Below are 19,617 nucleotides of genomic sequence, written 5' to 3' on the forward strand. Positions count from 1 at the left end.
TTATTATATGAACAAAAATAAATATTATATTGCCTAGATATAGTATTGGCAATAAAATACAAGACACAATATTTGTCTTTAGGCAATATGGAAATATATTGTTTCTACACTTTTTATTTGTATTTTAATTAAATCCATTTACCTCCAAATTAAAAATGATTTATTAAATATCTATTTTAATGTGTTAATCACAGAAAAGCAAAGACAGTCTTTGTTATTACCAAATTTCACAGAGAGACAGAGATCATTTGTGCAGTCAGAGACATTAACAATATATTTACATATATAATTACATATTTTATACTTATATATTATACAGAAATATAAAATTATATACTATGTAATTATATATTATGTATATATAAAATATTACATAAATATCTGCATTGGGCACAAAGAAATTAAGGCATTTTATAACATTTTTCAAAAAAAGTGTGGATGACAAGGATGAGATTAATCGGCATAAGCAAGTGTATAAAAAGTGTTGTATATGTGTCATTAGCATCTCCTGCTATAAATCACCCCCCCAGGAATTTACAATAAGTGCCAGGACAAACAAAATACAGGTATCAAGATGTGAAACAATTAATTACTGACACAGTAAACCACAAAAGGATTTCCAAAGGTGAAGGGTTCAGGTTCCTTAAGGAGTGAAACAAAAGCAAAGCAGAGAGAGTACGTTGGATCTTTGTAGTGACTGGGGTGTGGGTCTGGGGGAGAGTCCACATGCTGCCTGGGGGTTTGCCAGGGGATTTGCCACTGACTTCACAGGATGAGTGGCGCACAGGGACTCTCTTATCTTGGCTACGCTATGTGGTGCAGCAGCAAAGACAGGTGAGAAACTAAAAGCTAATCATGTCAAACATAAAAAATGGATTCCAATTATTATAATAAATGTAGACGAAATCATTCACTATTTTAGAAGTTGTAGTCAAGTCAGGAGGAGATGGGTAAGTAAAACAGGGCTTTGAATTAGAGTGAGACACTTGTCTAGGTGTGTCAGGTGAGAGAAAATTCTCTACAAGGCTAAGAACTTTGTTAGGGCCTGAGCATTGTCAAGGGGAGAGACTTTTGTGGTGATCCTGGGAGTGACCAGGAGCGGCTGTGTTAAATCAGGAAGTAATTGTGGAGGAGAGAATTTGGAGGATGGTTTAGACAAGATCCACTTAACTGATGATACTTAGAATGACAGGAACAGGAAGAGTGAAGATGACAGGTGAAGGTTTCTTTTTCTCACTCTGAGAAATGTCTGAAGAAGGTAGAATCATGATATACATTTTCTCTACTGGCTTACTAGGTTTAGCATTCCAGTGGGTGTTTGGATAGAGAATATAAAAATAATCATCCTTAGTAGACAGTATATTTAAAGAAAAATGATGCTTTTCTGAAAAATGTTATCTACTAATATTTACTGTGTATACCTTGTATCATGCATTGTGTTAGATGCTCTAGTGCGTATAAGGATTGATATTTTCAAAAACATGAGTATTATCTAAACATGTAAAACATTTTTTCCCAGAAATATAGATTTTTGGTGGGATAGATTACATAACATAAAACTTGACTTTTTCCTATATGCAATATTCAGTCAGTGTTTTTCTCTATGGTAAGGGATAAAACTTTATGATTTCTATCCAAAAAATGTCTGTAAATGGTTTAATTAATACTTGATAGGTTTAATGAAATGTGTTTCATAATTTACATATTATTTATAGAAAAGTTCAGATTTACTTTCTACCTATCCCAATATGAGGATTCTTTTTATTTACGCTAGAAATGAATAAAAGAAATGTTAATTGAAACAGAATACTTTTCCATTTTTAGGCCATTCCAATGAAATATCTTAGGCCCAGCAACCTCTGAGGGCTGAGTGCTCAGTGCTGTGTGCTTAAAAGGAAGAAATTTTCTAGGCAATGTTTAAAGATATGTTTTGCTTTGCAAAATTAAGAAAAATAATGGATGGCCTCTCCTACTTCTCAAACTGGAAGATGAAACATACAGCAATGACAATATTTGGGTAGCTTGTAGCTCTAAAACTCTGGGCATACAAAGAGTTTACCTATGACTTGATTAAAAAGTGGACCAAAGCTGTTAACAGACACCTCACCAAAGAAGACATACAGGTGATAAATAAGCATATGACAAGACACTCCACATCATATGTCATCAAATAAATGCAAAGTAATGTGTTTTTAAATGAGCTTGCCTCAGGTTATTATGTATAGTAAGCACTTAATAGCAGTAAGTTATTATTCATTTTAGTCTTCTGTTGATGATGAGATACTCAATGAATTTAGATTTTCTCATGTCCATTTAGCTCTGATGTTCAAGACAGAAGAAGAAATACTAAGAACTTCTGTACCACATACACTGTGAAACCATATATTATAGTTCATTAACTCATTTGGGCAAAGCTTTATGTTAAGTAATAATATTACAATTCTCACTTGGACAGGTTGGTTGTATTTTTTCCAAGGTCATAGATTATACCTTGAATCTCAGTCATCTCCTTTTAATTCATGTCATTGGTTACAAGGAAAAATGGAATGAAAGCAGTGAGTCAACACATATCCATAAACTATACTAGAAAAATGTCTCAAAACGTATTTCCAGCAGTTATTCAGTCCTGTCGCCTCCAAATTCACTATTACCATGTGATTACTACATAATACAGTTGAATTAATCTTCCAAGATGGCATTGCTCTAGTAGATCACCATATTTATTGTGTTTAACAGAGACACATATTCCTGTGTGTTCAGTAGGTACGTTGGGTTATAATTTGTGAAGTCCTTGTAGTACTGCATATAATATTACTGAACAAAGGAAAATTTCTGATTTTTGTTTATCTTTTGATTTACACATAGTTCAAATTTACTTTCTCTTCATCCAATCAATACCAGATTGTTAGAACCTCAACTTTCTTGAGTGATTTATCATTTATTGAGGCACATGGCACTTTTTAAAAACACAAGTCAAAACTTCAGAGACGTACAAATTACATTACACATACACAACTTCTGTCAATTTCATCACAGACAAAACATAGCCAGCTGCTTCTGAGATGATATCAAGTGACAATTAAAATAGCACCAATAATGTTACACTACAGTTAGGTACAGAAAATATTTTATCTGAAAAAAGCAAGAAGTATATTTAGATGGTTAGGATTTATGTTCCCTATTAAGAGAACAGATGCCTTAAAAGATTAATCTTTGGTGCCATTGTGTCTATTTCTGCAGAATGTTGGACACGATGGGGATTGTTTGGGCCAGATGCCTGCCTTGTCCAACTTTAGTCCTCTAAGCAGTGGTCTCCAAATATTTTCTGCATTAGTTCAATAGAATACTAATACGTATACTGTCAAAAATGGGTTCTATGGTCAAATACAATTTAGAAACACTACGTTAAAGCCACACATTTTCCTCTCCAGTGAGCTGTCACACTCTTTAACATACTCACATGCATTATGGATCTTCTAGAGAAAATGCATCACTTCCCCAAATTATTTAACTATAGAACCTGTGCCAGAATAACCATTAACCATTAGGCAGATAAAATACACGTTTGGGACACCAGCAGCATTGGGAAGAAAAAAAATACATAGATATTTAATCTTTGTTTAAAGCATCAAGGAAGTTAACACCAGGGAAAACTCAGAATTTTGTTGGACTTGTTACAGTTATTCCATAATCTAATATGCTTATTTTGATATACATGGTGGGTGTAAACTTGAGTTTTTTCAGTGCTTTAAGGCCTTTAATGGAATTGATCCAGACCTCTGTTTGTTTGTTTTTTCTTCAGAGAGCATCTAATGGGGTAATGTTGCATTGAACACGCTTAAGGAATTGCTGTTCTAAATCCCATTTGCCATATTTGTCATTCTGCTCATCTGTGGATACTATAATACTTTTCCTCCTTGGAACCTTCTGGCACTACCAATTCTCTTGGGATGACTGTGGGTCTGGTGTGGCTGCCTCAGGGTTTTCTGGTTAAAGAAGGACCCAACTACCTCCTTAGAATATACAAGGACCAATGATTGATTTAGGACACATGGTGAGACTGCAAGGGTCTCCTGCTTTGAGCAGTTGCCGGCAGTGCGCCAAGGTCACCTGCATTAACCTAAATCTCCTCTCCTTGAGTCGAGTGGACAAGGATTCTGCTTAACCCAAGAACTCATACCCAGCATTTGGACTAAACCAAGACAAAATAGCAAAGCAGACAATTTATTTTTAGCGTCCTCTTGTTCTCTCCTCTCATATCCCAGGCAGATATGCTCTCTGGAATCCCCAGGCAGCCATCGCTCTCCATCAGAGACTTCCTACTGCAACACCCCACTTCTCCACTACTTGGAAATTACCCTCCTGATCCACCACCAGTGTTTATGTCCTCTCTATTCGAACACTCAACTAAATAATAGTAATTGAATTTTTTTCAATGGCTTTATCATATGAAAAGAAAAATAACTTCTACTTTTCAGTATAAGACTTTGACAGGTTTTTTAAAACTATATGCATTTATTACCATGATAATAATGCAATTAATTTTAAAATAAGCAAACCAACAACGCAAGGGCAATCAGAGCCCCAGTGTTTTCAGCTGTGATGAAGATTGAGCCTTCACTGGGGCCATTTCTTAGTCACCCTTGCCCAGACTTAGCCTCAGCACCAGATAGCTGGGGGTAGGATGAAAAATGCTGACGGTCTCCTTCTCCTGAGAATGTAGCCCTCTGAATGGGGCTGCGGGGAGACGGGCCCTGTTCTGGGCTGTACCCCACTGCAGTGGAGTTTCAGTCCCTGGGCCCCATGGAGGGAGGGAGGGAGGGAGGGAGGGAGGGAGGGAGGAAGGAAGGAAGGAAGGAAGGAAGGAAGGAAGGAAGGAAGGAAGGAAGGAAGGAAGGAAGGAAGGAAGGAAGGAAGGAAGGAAGGAAGGAGCGGGTCTTGGTACAAGCATCACTGACTCTCATTGCTCTTATTGAGTTTTAGTACATTTTCTCTAAGAAATGTTTCTTCTTTTTGTTGTATGTTCTTAAAACCAATTCTAGAGACTTAAAATGATTTTTTTTTTTTTTTTCGGCACTGTTGTGGCCTTTCCTGTTGCGGAGCACAGGCTTCGGATGCGCAGGCTCAGCGGCCATGGCTCACGGGCCTAGCCGCTCTGCGGCATGTGGGATCTTCCCAGACCGGGGCACGAACCCATGTCCTCTGCATCGGCAGGCGGACTCTCAACTACTGCGCCACCAGGGAAGCCCTAAAATGATTTTTTAAAATGATTTCCACCAGTTTCATGGGGTAGCAGTTTCATGGAGCATCTCTAACTGTTAGACTGGAAGTATCTCTCTAACCAGCTTCTGATTTTATATCAGTGACTCAACTTCTCTTAGATTCAGTTACCTGTTTTTTAAAATGAAAATAATACTGCGTAATTTTTAAGGCTTTCCTTAACATTAAATAACTATACATATAAAGTATTTAACATAATATATCTCATATGGAAGAGTTTTTTGTAAAGAGTAACTATTATGGTCAAAGTGATCATATGTTCTGTATTCATTCAACCACTCAAATATTTCTTGAGCAAAAGGCTATGTTTTACTATTCTAGATGGGAGGAATTTTGAGCAAATCAAAGGGGATTCCTTCAGAGAGTTTATATTTTAATGGAGGAGATAGACAATAAATGGATATATAAAATAATGTCAGGAAGCACTAAGTATGATAAAGAAAAATAAAACCAGTTATGTGACTAGAAAGTGATGGGGGTGCTGTCAAAGACAGGCAGATTCCCAAGTATTCCACTTTTTCCATTTGAACATGAAGCTAGTTTAAAAGTTCCAAAGTTTGGCATTAAATGCCTCTTGTCTTCAGAAATAGAGCAAAAATCCAGTTCCCAGTTTTGGACCTGGAATGTGTAAATGTGTTTGTGTGTGTGTGTGTGTGTGTGTGTGTGTGTGTGTGTGTGTGTGTATTTATTTATTTATTTCTACCATGACAGAGGCTAGGCTTCCATACCAATGGTTAAATGTAATAACCTTTAGACATTACTTCTCATAAGCTCCAGCTTGCCTAAAACTGGTGGGGACTGGTAATAGACTGTTCTGGTCACTTTTAATTGTTTTTCTATGATATAAAGATGTGCTATGTATATGAATGGGGGTTCAGAGAAAGCTAGGGAGAGAGATTAAAGGTCCTGTAAAATACTACTGGAATTAAAAATATTGTAGATATCAGAATTTATACTGATAGCAACTTTATAAAAGAAAGAGAGGGAAATATAAAATGTAACATAAATTACTTAAGAGAACTAATTACTAAATTGGTTCTTATGCATTAGTATTCTCTCAGAACATAGACTATCCCCCTGACTCTTCACTCTAAATCGCAAACAGTGAGATTCTATTAAGTACCCAATATTACCAGAGAGTATGCAGTTATTAAGGCAAATACCCTACCCTCAAATTGTTCATATTACAGTAGAAAGAAGAACAGAACTACAGAAATAACTATGTAAACTTCATATCCCCAGGCCAGCAGTACAGGACAAGTGTTAAGATGAAGTTAACACCATAGCAGTTTTAATGCCTAAACTGCTTCATGTTGTCTCTTCTGTCTCAGCAATGATGGTGGAGAACTTAAGGGGCAAGGATGATTTCTTTGATGTCTCCTACAGCCTTGTTGTACTCCTTGTTGTACCTTTCTCAGAACCAGGTACTTCTGGAAAAGTCTGCAATCTGCTGTTACAACAACTAATTCCCAGTGGATCAGTGGGCTTGGGCAACAGGAATGGTTACTACTTCATACACAGTCTTCCCCAGCTTTAAGCAGGAATTGTGTGCTGGCAACTTGTGCAGAGAAAGTTGGCAACATTTTGTATTATAGGCAGGAAGTAGAGGGTTTCATTGCATGGGTGCTGCTCTACCACTGAGAGAGCTGCTGTGCTCCACAAAGCCATTACCATCATTTGCAGCTGGCTACCATCATGCATTGACCTTTCACTGCAACAGTCCCCTGAACAAATGCTCTGTTTACTGCCTAAAATAGCTTATTTTCTTCTCTGGGTACAGTTTCAAGAAGCTCTGGGCTATGGGTTCCAAACTTGCTTCTCATTGTTGAGAAATTATTGATCTGCTGCCTTGTAAATTCCTGACCATGACTGACCTGATTTAACTCTCTCCCTCTTTTCTATAAGTCTCCTATAAGTTTATCCATTAAAAACCCCAAATAGCCTTTTGGAGTCTCACCTTTCCCACGGGCAACTTCCAATTCTAATTAACCAATCCCCTTTCTCAGTGCTCCGGCAGATTTATTTTAGGAGGTTTAGAAAGGAAAGAACTGATATATAAGACATTTAGAAAGCAGAAAGGGCAGAGCTTAGTGACAAATTGGAGGGAGGTAGTGGAAGATTGGAAGGAGTTAAGGGCAGCTTCCTGGGTTCTGGTGTAGGCCACTGGTAGAAGACAAATGATAGATCAAGAAGATGGGGAAGCAGAGGATCAACAGGTTTCAGTAATCCCCAATATTATGTTTCAAAACTCATGATATATGTTCAGCTTCAAAAGGGGAGGGCAAAAGTAGAAAGAAATTTAGACAGGACATAGGCAGAAAGCAACAAAATATAGGCACTAGAAGATGACTCCAGCTTGGATAATGCTATTCGTGGGTACCACTCTAGGTACATGCCAGAGCTTTCACTCAAGTGATAATATCCAAGGATCCAGGCCAGAAGATCTTTTTTATGTTGGTATAGGACTATTACTTGATAATAGACCTATTGCTATACTTTGATGTTAATGAGTTCAAATAGCAGGAAGATGGAAATAAGAAAGTGGGAGCTAGAAGACAGGGATAAGTGATCTGAGAATGAGAGAGTGAATTTTAAGATCTTAGAGTTGGAGCAATTTGGGGTTGTTTAAGAAGTGGCCTACAGGTGAAGGACATTGGAAATATAGGACATCAAAGAATGGCAAGTCTAGTGTATTGGGTAGGGCATTCTTATGGGGGGTTATGTTAACCAAAAGATAGAAACAGAGCAAAGAAATATTCATAAAGCTGGTGATACATAACTCCTCCTAGGATGGTCACTAGGGTAAGGGGAATGCAGTAAATTACAGTGAGGATAAAAAGAATAAGATACTCCATCCCACCCCTGCCTAAGAGAACTTTCTACAGTGCTGGAAAGGCTCTCTATCTGCACTAAACAATATAATAGCCACCAGCCACATGTGATATGGAGCACTTGAAATATAACTAATTCAACTGAGCAACTGAAATTTTAATGCTATTTAATTTAATTTTAATTAAGTTTAAATAACCACATTAGGCTAGTGACCATCATATTGGACATTGCAGTTCCAGATGTTTGGAACAATAGCGTACTGAAACCAGTAAGAGTGTGGTAGTATATTGCTGATCCTACCACCAAACTGGAGGTGGTGCTATTGGTGGGGATATTAGTGAATGGGATTTTTTTTACATTTTATAATGAAAGGTGTCCAAGTTTGGAAGATCTGCCTAATTCTATGAACAAATATTTTCCAAATAATCAATGCACAGTTATTCATGAGTAAAATATCAAAGTGCAAGACAGACCAGTGGATTTTAATGAAAAAGGGCAATAATAATAGTTCATTGACATGGTTGCATATTGCATATTACCACTAACCTGTAAGAATTTACTATTACTTTCTGAGTTTTAGCATAATATCAAAGAACAACATTCTCAATTATATGAAAAGGATATTAGAATCATCTTCCCTTGTTCAATTATATATCTTTGTGAGGCAGGATTTTCTTTGCATACTTTAATCAAAACAACATTCTGCGACAGATTAAATGCAGAGCAGACATGAGAAGCCAGTAATGTTGTATTGTCACACATTAAAGAGATTTGCAAAATTGTAAAACAATGATACTTTGATTTCTTTTTAATGTGGCTGTTTTCTGTAAACATATTTTTATGTTAACAATGCAGTGGGTTTTTATTGTTATTTGTAAGTGAATTTCAAATATAAATTTCTGTTTCAAATTTATAACACAAACATATTGATCAATATAACACAAATAAACAAAAGCTCTTTGGGGTCCTTACTTACTTTTAAGACCATAAAGGGGTCCTGAGATCAAAAGTGTTTGAGAACCACCGATCAAGAAAAAAGTTATTGATTCTTCAGGACCTGGCTCAAATCTCAGTCTTAAAACCCCTTTTCTGTAGCTCCCCAGCCACTCACTCCCTGTTCTTTGTATAGCATTTGTATAAATGTTCCTTTGAATGTCTACATATTGTATGTGAGAGAGAGAGACAGAGACAGACACAGGCAGACAGACACATATACAGGTGGAATTAAGTGATAGCCCTTTGCATAAAGTGCAAACAATGGTACATTTATGGACAAAGACAAAGGAGTCAGCAAAAAAGGAAAATAAAAATTAAAAGAAAAATACAGAACAATTACACAAAAGCATTTGTTAGATTTTAAGAATACTGGTTATGAGGAAGGACCAAAGTAAAAGAATTAACCTTAGAAAGGACTGCATTTTTCTATCTACAACTGCATTTTTCTATCTACATTGAGAGAGGTTAAAATTTAGTATTGGTGAAATGGAAACTAAGAATGATGAGAGATATCATGTTGAATGACTTCATCTTGTCAAAAAAAGAGGAAATACCATCATGAACTGAAAGCTAAAAGGAGAGGAGAATTTGACCTCATGGCCATCGTGGCCATCTTGGCCACGAGGTAGTGCTAGGAAACAAACGGAGATGAATAGAAAGCCTCGCTGCACATGAGAGGGGGTGTGGCCATGATTAGATAGCTCAGATGTTTATTAGAACCTCTCCAACGTTTCACTGACTTTCTCTTATACAGCAGGACAGAGAAAGCTACTTAGAGTCAAAGTAAAGTTCAGTGAAAAGGGAGCTAGTGAGCAGCTTGGGCAGGCATGGAACTCTGTAATCAGGAGCTCCAGAGAGGTTTTGTTTGTTTGCTTTATTTGGCACATTTAATTGTATGTTAAGCATAAGGCCAATTATATGAATAACTTACTCTGGCACATAACTGGAGTATATTATAATTTTTGATGTCTGGATAATGTCTAATTTAATTAAGAATAATGAGCAAGTTTACTAATTATGGCTCTAATTATAATTCTTTTGTGAGAATAAGGAGACCTTAGGGTAAAACATACCCTATGCCTTACTCTCAGAAAACGCTATTTGAGACTAGCATCTTATGAAAAATTTTTATCAGCAATCACCCTTAAGTGGCATTGATGGAGATACAGCAGTTTATATAAGGTATAGTCTTTGATAATAATTATAAACTGGATCTCATAAATAAATTACCATATAGTTTTGGCTTATTTGGAGAATTACCACTGTTTGGTTTCAATCTTGTTATCCAAAAAAGTGTTAACGTATAGATTTGTGTATTTCCACTAAAAAAGAGTTTTGACTCCTCTTCTAATTAGCTATTACATCCTCCAGTGAGCATGCCTTAATTTCCCAAGGCTAGCTAGATGCCTTTCTATTGGGTTCCCGTAACACACTATGCCAACCTCTCTCTTGGGATGTATCATGTGGTATCATAAGCACTCATTCACTTGTCTGCATCTCTCAGATAAAAATTTCCTTAGGGCAAGATAGGTATTTTATTTGTTATATCATCTTCAGAGCCAGGCACAGTACCTGGCAAATACTATATAATATATATTTTAAATCAAATTGAACAAAAAAAATAGGAAAAATGAAGTACTAAAGTCACAATAGGTTTAATATAAGTTAATCTTTTCAAGCTAAATAAAGGGGCAAGATGACAGGGACAGATTTCAGCACTTATGTTTGCAGGTGCACACCTTGTGGCTCTTTCTTGGGTGGCTGCAGGAGATTTTGAATTAAGGATTACACAGACAGCCAATATATCTATGTTCTATTATTATTTAAGCACCTGGCGTTATATGTTTTCTAAGGCACACATTTTTACATAAATATTTGAAATATTTTGGGTCACCTTCATTCTAATTGGGAACACTCTACTATCCAGAGAGTGCATAAAACCTCAGTGAACTATCACGCACGTCTCTTTGGATATTTATTTAAATTAGAAAAATTATTCACCAGTTCTGTCTTAGAAACTTTCAGATATTTATAGGTAATTTTAAGTGACCTTTTTGGATATAAAATACATGTAGTTAGCATTATTCAAAGGTTATAGAAGAATGTACAGGTGGTGGCCCCTTGCTTCCGCCCCGGCCGGGAGGTCCGACGTGGAAGCTGCTGGCTGGCCAAGCTTCCAAGGAAACCCCCTGGGAACCAGAGCCCGAGCCAGAGCCAGAGCGCAGGCCTAGGCGAGGGGAGGTGGCGACTTCGAGGCTCGATTAGGCATCGCTTCCGAGGCTGGGGCCAGTCTCTGATGGTCAATGAGGGAGGACAGGCAGTTCATCATGGATGGCTTTTTCTCAAGCATTTTTTCCAGTCTGTTTGGAACCCGGGAAATGAAGATTTTAATTTTGGGATTAGATGGAGCAGGAAAAACTACAATTTTGTACAGATTACAGGTTGGAGAAGTCGTTACTACGATTCCTACCGTTGGATTTAATGTTGAGATGGTAACATACAAGAACCTAAAATTCCAAGTCTGGGATTTAGGAGGACAGACAAGTATCAGGCCATACTGGAGATGTTGTTATTCAAACACAGATGCAGTCATTTATGTAGTAGACAGTTGTGATCGAGAGCAAATTGGCATTTCCAAATCAGACTTAGTTGCCATGTTGGAGGAAGAAGAGCTGAGAAAAGCCATTTTAGTGGTGTTTGCAAATAAGCAGGACATGGAACAGGCCATGACTCCCTCAGCGATGGCAAATTCACTTGGGTTACCTGCCTTGAAGGACTGAAAATGGCAAATATTCAAAACTTTAGTAACCAAAGGCACTGGCCTTGATGAGGCAATGGAATGGTTAGTTGAAGCATTAAAGAGCAGACAGTAATTCAGTCACTTCTGCTCCTCTGAAACGAAGACCACATCACATATCCCTTTGGAAATAGTTAAAGTGTGCTTCATACTACTAAATGTTAAAACTGTATGATTGTCAGCATATACCAAACTGACTGCAACATTTGTAATAAATATTAAAAATAAGTATTTGGTTGGAAAAAAAGAATGTACATAGTAAAGCCTCCTTCCTCCCTCCATTGCCCAGTCACATAGCTCTATACCCTCAAAGCAAACACTGATGAAAATTTTATAGATCATTTGTAAAATGGGAAATTAGATAAAATGGTTTTAAAATAAGTTCTTTTCTTCTCACATATTATTCTTATTGCATACACCTGGTCAAGGCTATCTCACCTTTTAGATCTCATTTGAAAAGGGACAAACTTAAGAACCTTCCTGACTCTTCATTTTGGTTTAACTTTCTCTTGCTTTTGATCCCATAATATCAGATATTTTATCTTTTATAATATATATCATACCCACAATTTATTATACAATATCTGTCTTTCCCACTGGACTATAATTTTTATACAAGATAGGAAAAGTATATCATATTAACAGGTATGCTCTTACCCTTAAACAGTGCCTTGCACAAGTTTGATACATAATGAAGTCTTAGTGAATGAGTGTGAAATTAATGTGTGGGTTAATCTATGAGTCCAGTCCAAAAAACAGAAACCATACTAGGTCTTTTAAGCAGAGGGAATAAAATTCAGGGAATTGTTTACATGGATGATAGAAGAGCTGGTGAATCAATCAGGGATAATTAGGCAAACCAGAGATTAAAAACATCTAGTAGCATGACTAGCCTAGACAAGAAGGGACAGAAGGAAGAAGTAGTGATGGAACCACAGAATGCATTTTGGGACTCAGTAGATCATAGATCCTTCTGTCTCAGTGCAGAAAGAATTCAGTGAGAGGCAGAGTGACAGCTAAGGAACGAGTTCATTAGTATAGGACGCTTGTGAGAGATAGAACTGGCAGGCAAGGGAATGCCACCCTGAGAACTTAGTGGGCTACATTTTTACAATCAAAGGAAAAAGACCATCTTCTTCCTCATTTTTTTTTTTTTTCTTTTTTGCGGTACGCGGGCCTCTCACTGTTGTGGCCTCTCCCGTTACGGAGCACAGGCTCCCGACGCGCAGGCTCAGCGGCCATGGCTCACGGGCCCAGCCGCTCCGCGGCATGTGGGATCTTCCCGGACCGGGGCACGAACCCGTGTCCCCTGCATCGGCAGGCGGACTCAACCACTGTGCCACCAGGGAAGCCCTTCTTCCTCATTTTGAGTAGATATCAAACTTCTATCTCTAGCTCCTCCTCCACATGGGGTGGGGGAGTTTTGTTTTTCCTACATGGTCGAACTGGGACTGTCATGGTACTATGGGAATGAGCAAAAAGGCAGTAACATATACTAAAATATGGTAAATCATCTCAGGTTTCAGTATAATGCCACCTTTCCCCTATATTCCTGCTCTTAGTACGTGCAGAAAAAGCCCCTTCTCAAGGATCATTAACTTACTGACTTCAATGGACAGGATGTGGACCATTCCACCACTGTTTTATTGTTTTGGGGTATGTCTCATGCTGCTATCGTGTAGTTTTGTTGCTAAGTAAGCCCACTTGGTTTTGTTCTTAAGCAGGCCTACTTTCTTGTGTAATCATTAATATATGCAGTCTCCCATACTTTGGTCTCTACTTATGATCCCTTAGTGGGATTAACTATTGAATATTTAATCACCTACTTTGTCCCTTTACTCTGTCCCTATCAGTGATACCAGATCTAGAAGTTGGGCTACTCAAAGAGCTAGAACTTTGGCTATCAGCAGTTGGATCTCAGAAGGAGGGGTTTTTGTTCTGCATGAGCTGAGAAGATGCAGCCACAGCCAAAGATATTCCTGCAGAGTCTAAGAGAGGAAGAAATACTCTGGTTTCTCTATTGCTCTCACCTTCCCATTTTCACCATTGCTTAAACCTGTCCAGAATCCAGTTGGCAAGAGAGACCAGCTGGCAGGAAAATGGTGTTCCCTGTGATGTAGAACAGAGTGGGAGAAAGGGCAGGAAAAGGAAGAGTAGAGTAACAAATACCCAGTACAATTGACCCTATAAACCACCTGGCAGGCTCATTTCTTGGGGAGCCAGCCTGTGACCAGCAGAACACAAAATAATAATTCAGTGTAGATGAATTCAGTATAGATGTGTTTTCTGGTATTATTTTTTCAAGACAGTAAAGAGCAACGTATTTCTTTGACAAAACGAAAGTATTATACAGGGTTTAAGTCAACGCATACTCATAAGATGCTACTGGGTTGGTATATAGGAAAATGTATATTGAGTAATTAGTAAAATGAATTATGTCCATAGACAAAAAGAGAATCATGGTGAGAGTAATTAGTTCTGACATGTAGACTATGTAAGGCTGTTAGAAACACAAAGAATAGAATGGAAAAATTATTTTACATACTTTTGTGGGAAACATTTATAGCTTCTGGGACATAAAAATGTGTGATCATAAATGATCTTGTGTTTTTCTGACAGCAAATTTATGGTCCAAGTAATAGATTTCAACCATCAGAGAAAACATTCCAGACCGTTTCTTTCTTTTTCTTTTTTTTTCATTGTTTCATTATTGAAGAGCTGACAGGAAAATGAGAAAAACAATTAGTCAATTACATAAATATAGAAGGTTTTCAATAAATATACTCTATCTCTAGAATAAAGAAAATATTATTAGGTTATGGAGGATGTGGCCCAACTGTTGGTGAAAAAATTATGTGTTTGTGTGTCTGTAATAGTGGTGGTGGAAGGAATCCAGGGAAAGAAGCAAAAAACACAGATGATGAGTTATTTCTGTCTCCTGGTGGAATCTCGTGAAAAAAGTGAATTATTTGAACTTACACTATCCAGATAATCTAGTGGTATACCTTAAAGTTTCTGGGCACTTGATGCAAGCTCATTAAGTAAATGATTGATTGAATATATGGAATAATACAGGTGGAAAATTTACTAGAGACCATAAAGTAAAATTTCCTCATTATACAGATGAAAAATTGAGACCAAGAAAGGACAGAAACTTTCAAGTTTGCAGATATATGACAGATGATAGAGTTCCTAAAGACTAGCAGTTAAGAATACTCACTTTGCAGTCAGTCACACTTGGGATTGATTTACAACTTTGTTACTTCTTGTGTGACTACATGCAGTTAAGTTCTTTCTGCCTCAGTGTTCTTATCTGTTACAGTTGGTCCTCCACATCCACGATTCCTCATCCGCGGATCCAATCAACCAAAGGTCCAAAATATTCGAAAAAAAATCCAGAAAGTTATAAAAAGCAAAACTTGAATTTGCCATATGCCAGCAACTACTTATCATACATAGCATTTACATTGTATTTACAGCTAATTACATAGCATTTACATTGTATTAGGTATTAAAAATAATCTAAAGATGATTTAAAGTATACGGGAGGATATGTATAGGTTATATGCAAATACTATTCCATTTTATATGAGGGACTTGAGTATCTTTGGATTTTGGTATCCACAGAAAAATAGTCCCCTGCAGATACCGAGGGATGACTGTAGTGTTAACTTTAGCTACATTTTCCCAAAGGACAGACACGTTCACGCTCGCCAGATGCCCTGGGAGAATTCCTTAGGGATGTGGTCAGCAACACTCCACCCTCTCAGTGAGAATCTGTCCAATGTGTCTCCTCAAGTCTTCCATTTTATACAACTATTCCGAAGGCTAGAGGGGTCCAACAATATATAATTATACAAAAATATGCTGAAGATTGGTCTAAAAAATAGAATACTCTGGGTTGCTCAGGGAAGGGGTAGTAGGAGGGCAATTTCTAGGTCGGAAAGAAGGAAGGTGATTGCTACTAGGAAAAATTTTATGGAAAAGGGTAGGCGGGCGGATCCTATAGGGTCAAATCCTCATTCGGAGGCGCTTGTCTTTATGCGTGTTTAGTTGAGGAAGTCAGAAGGTGATAAGTACGAGTAATGAGGCTAGTATTGTGTTTGTTCATAAGGTCAGCATTAGGCTTATTGTTCTTTTTCAGTGTACCGAAACTAGCTGATTGGAAGTCAGTTGTACTAATTAATACTGAAAAGACTATGAGCCTCATCAATAAATAGATACGTAAAGAAATAGTCATACAGCATCTACAAAATGTCAGTATCAAGCAGCAGCTTCGAAGCCGAAGTGGTTGTTGGATGTGAAGTGGAATTTTAATTGGCGTAGGAAACAAACAACAAGGAAAATAGAACCAATAATTACATGTAGTCCGTGGAATCCTGTGGCTACGAAGAAAGTTGATCCGTAGACTACTTCTGAGATCGTAAATGGGGATTTGTAATACTGTGATGCTTGTAGGGGTGTAAAATAAACACCGAGGGCGACTGTAATAAAGAGGGCTTGAAGTATGTGCTTACGATTTCCTTCTGTAAGGCTGTGATGGGCTCAGGTAATGGATACACCAGAGGCCAATAGCATGGGAGTGTTGAGGAGTAGTACTTCTAGGAGGTTTAAGGTGTGAATGCCTGTTGGTGGCCAGCACCTGCCTAATTCAGGGGTAGGAGTGAGGCTTGAGTGGTAGAAGGCTCAAAAAAAAGCCGGTAAAAATAGACTTCTGGGGCTTCCCTGGTGGCGCAGTGGTTGAGAGTCTGCCTGCCGATGCAGGGGACAAGGGTTCGTGCCCCGGTCCGGGAAGATCCCACATGCCGCGGAGCGGCTAGGCCCGTGAGCCATGGCCGCTGAGCCTGCGCATCCGGAGCCTGGGTTCCGCAATGGGAGAGGTCACAACAGTGAGAGGCCCGCTTACCAGAAAAAAAAAAAAAAAAATAGACTTCTGATATGATAAATAAGATTATTCCATATGGAAGTCCCTTTTGGGCGGTTGGTGTGTGGTGGCCTTGGAAAGTGCTTTCTCCAATGACGTCTCGTCATCACTGATATTGTTAGCATATTAGTTAGTAGGCCCAGTATTAGTAGAACTATTGAGTTGAAGTGGAATCATATGATTAGGCCTGATGTTATAAGAGCTGAAAGAGCTCCCAGAAGGGACCAAGGACTAAGACTTACTATGTGGTATGTGTGGGTTTGGTGGGTCATTATGTGTTGTCATGCAGGTATAAGCTTACTAAGAGGGTGAATACATAGGCTTGAATTATAGCGACAGTGAATTCGAGGATAGTGAGTAGGGCGAGAATGATAAATGTAATGAGAGCCATGAATGTGCTGGTGCTTATTAGCACTAGGGTTGTCTCTCTGATTAGATGTATTAGTAAGTGGCCTGCTGTAATACTGGCTGTTAGTCGCACAGCCAGTGCTACTGGTTGGATGAATGGACTGATAGCTTCGCTAATTACTAGCATAGGGATAAGGAGGGTGAGTGTGCCTTGTTGTAAGAAGTGGGCTAGGGATGCTTTTGTTTTATTACGGAAACCTGTAATGACGGCACTGGCTCATAGTGGGATGGCTGTTCCCACATTCATTAAGAGCTGTGTGGTGGGTGAAAATGAGCGGGGCAGTAGTCCGAGGAGATTGGTTGACCCAATAAATAGAATGCGTGATATTAGTATTAGTGATCAAGTTTGCCCTTTACGATTATGGATACCTATTATTTGTTTTGATATGAGTTGAATTAGCCATTGTTGAAGGGAAATTATGTGATTATCAATTAGTCTTTTTGATGTTGGAAATAAAATACTTGGGAATATAATGATCAGAATGACTATGGGGAAGCCTATTATTATTGGGGTTACGAAAGGGGCAAATAGATTTTCATTCATACTGTTTCTCAAGGGGTAGGTTGTTTTTGCACTTTAGTGAGTGTTGATTTTGGGTTGGGGTAGTAGATGTGTTTTGAGATTTTTAGTTGAAATATAAATAATGATAGAAATATAGATGAAATAGTAATAAATAATAGTAATATAGTAATAGTAATATTATTACTAGGACAGGTAAGGATAGTAGAAGCAATGCTGCTGTGGTTAGTACTTGTCATACGAATAGTGGTGTTTGGTACTGGGTTATAGCGGGTGGTTTTATGTTCATGACAGTAGGGACAAAATTAACAGACCCGAGAATTGAGGATACACCAGCTAAATGTAGAGAAAAAAATAGTAAGGTCAGCTGAAGCTCCTGCATGTGCTGAGTTGGGTCGGACCCGGCCTCGCTGCCTTTCCCCGCGCCGCCGCCTCGCTTTCTTGCGCCTGGACTCGCCCTCGCTCCCACTCCCCGGCGGGGTGGAGGCGGCCGGAGCGGCAGCGGCAGCAAGAGCCCGCCTCTATGATGAAGTTCAAGCCCTACCAGACGCGGACCTATGACCGCGAGGGCTTCAAGAAGCGGGCTGTGTGCCTGTGCTTCCAGAGCGAGCAGGAGGGCGAGGTGCTGTTGGTGAGCAGCAGTGGGTACCCAGACCAATGGATTGTCCCAGGAGAAGGAATGGAGCCCGAGGAGGAGCCTGGCGGTACTGCCGTGAGGGAGGTTTATGAAGAGGCTGGAATCAAAGGAAAATTGGGCAGACTCCTGGGCATATTTGAGAACAAAGACCGAAAGCGCAGACATATGTTTATGTTCTTACTGTCACTGAAATACTAGAAGCCTGGGAAGATTCTGTTAATACAGGAAGAAAGAGAGAGTGGTTCAAAGCAGAAGATGCCATCAAAGTTCTCCAGTGTCATAAGACTTACATGCCGAGTATCTGGAAAAACTAAAGCTGGGTTGTTCTCCAGCCAATGGAAATTCCACAGTCCCTTCCCTTCCAGATAGCAACACTGTGTTTGTAACTGCTGCACAGACCTCTGGGCTGCAGCCTAGTGTAAGACAGAGAGAACTGGAAGGACCTCTTCCACCATGTGCAGTCTCATGGGCAGAGGCTTTATTATCCTTGGCAAACATCTGAATGACACTTGCAAACTGTCTGAATTTGCCATGCAGGATTTTCAAACAATTTGCATAAACTGTCTGAATTTGCCATGCAGGATTTTCAAACAATTTGCATGTTTTTTTTCAGATGCTTTCAAATCTTCTTTAAAAAAAATAAAGTGCAAAATATTTTAACAAGCCAAAGCCATGTGGAATTTTTTTTAGATGCCTTAACTGTGCCCCCAGCCCACCCACCTTGTTATTTTGGTTGGCATTTTCACAGTATTTTTTTCTCAGTTTTTTGTCCATTTGATGTCAGTCTGTGGTTTTTGTCAGATCAGCTTATTCATGGGTATATTTTCCCCTTAAATTGTTTTCTCATTCACAGTATTAACATATTCAACAAATCCTTCTGTTGCGGGAATTTACGACAATAATTCTTGATATTAAAGCAGTCCATCAACCCCAAAACTTGTTTCATAGGATCACAATTTTGATTCATAGATTCCAGATTTTGGACTATTTCTATATGGCCCTATTTTCAGGAATTTGTCAACACATTTGTCTCAATTTTCATAACTGGTATTATGTCCCTAACTACCTGATATGGCCAGTTCCCCTAAAACTCAATAGTCCTTTAACACAGAATTTAACTCTACAGAGCTGGTGATTGTTAGGCAGGTACAGTAAGCAAAATGCATGTAGTACATAACATCTTATCATGAAAACTGTATTCATGGAATTTGAGTTAGCATGTT

The 19,617-nt window shown here is 38.5% G+C and overlaps 2 pseudogenes; both read left to right on the forward strand.

Annotated features, from left to right (window-relative positions):
* Nucleotides 1-10,798: 10,798 nt before the first annotated feature.
* LOC111170101 (ADP-ribosylation factor-like protein 1 pseudogene) lies at nt 10,799-12,472 on the forward strand (annotated as a pseudogene).
* A 4,353-nt stretch (nt 12,473-16,825) lies between these two features.
* On the forward strand, nt 16,826-18,896 carry LOC111170102 (diphosphoinositol polyphosphate phosphohydrolase 2 pseudogene; annotated as a pseudogene).
* Nucleotides 18,897-19,617: the final 721 nt, after the last annotated feature.

This window comes from Delphinapterus leucas, chromosome 3 (assembly GCF_059928025.1).
Source record: "Delphinapterus leucas isolate spDelLeu-1000000601 "Yukka" chromosome 3, BTC_Dleu_Yukka2, whole genome shotgun sequence".
Classification (NCBI taxonomy): Eukaryota; Metazoa; Chordata; class Mammalia; order Artiodactyla; family Monodontidae; genus Delphinapterus; species Delphinapterus leucas.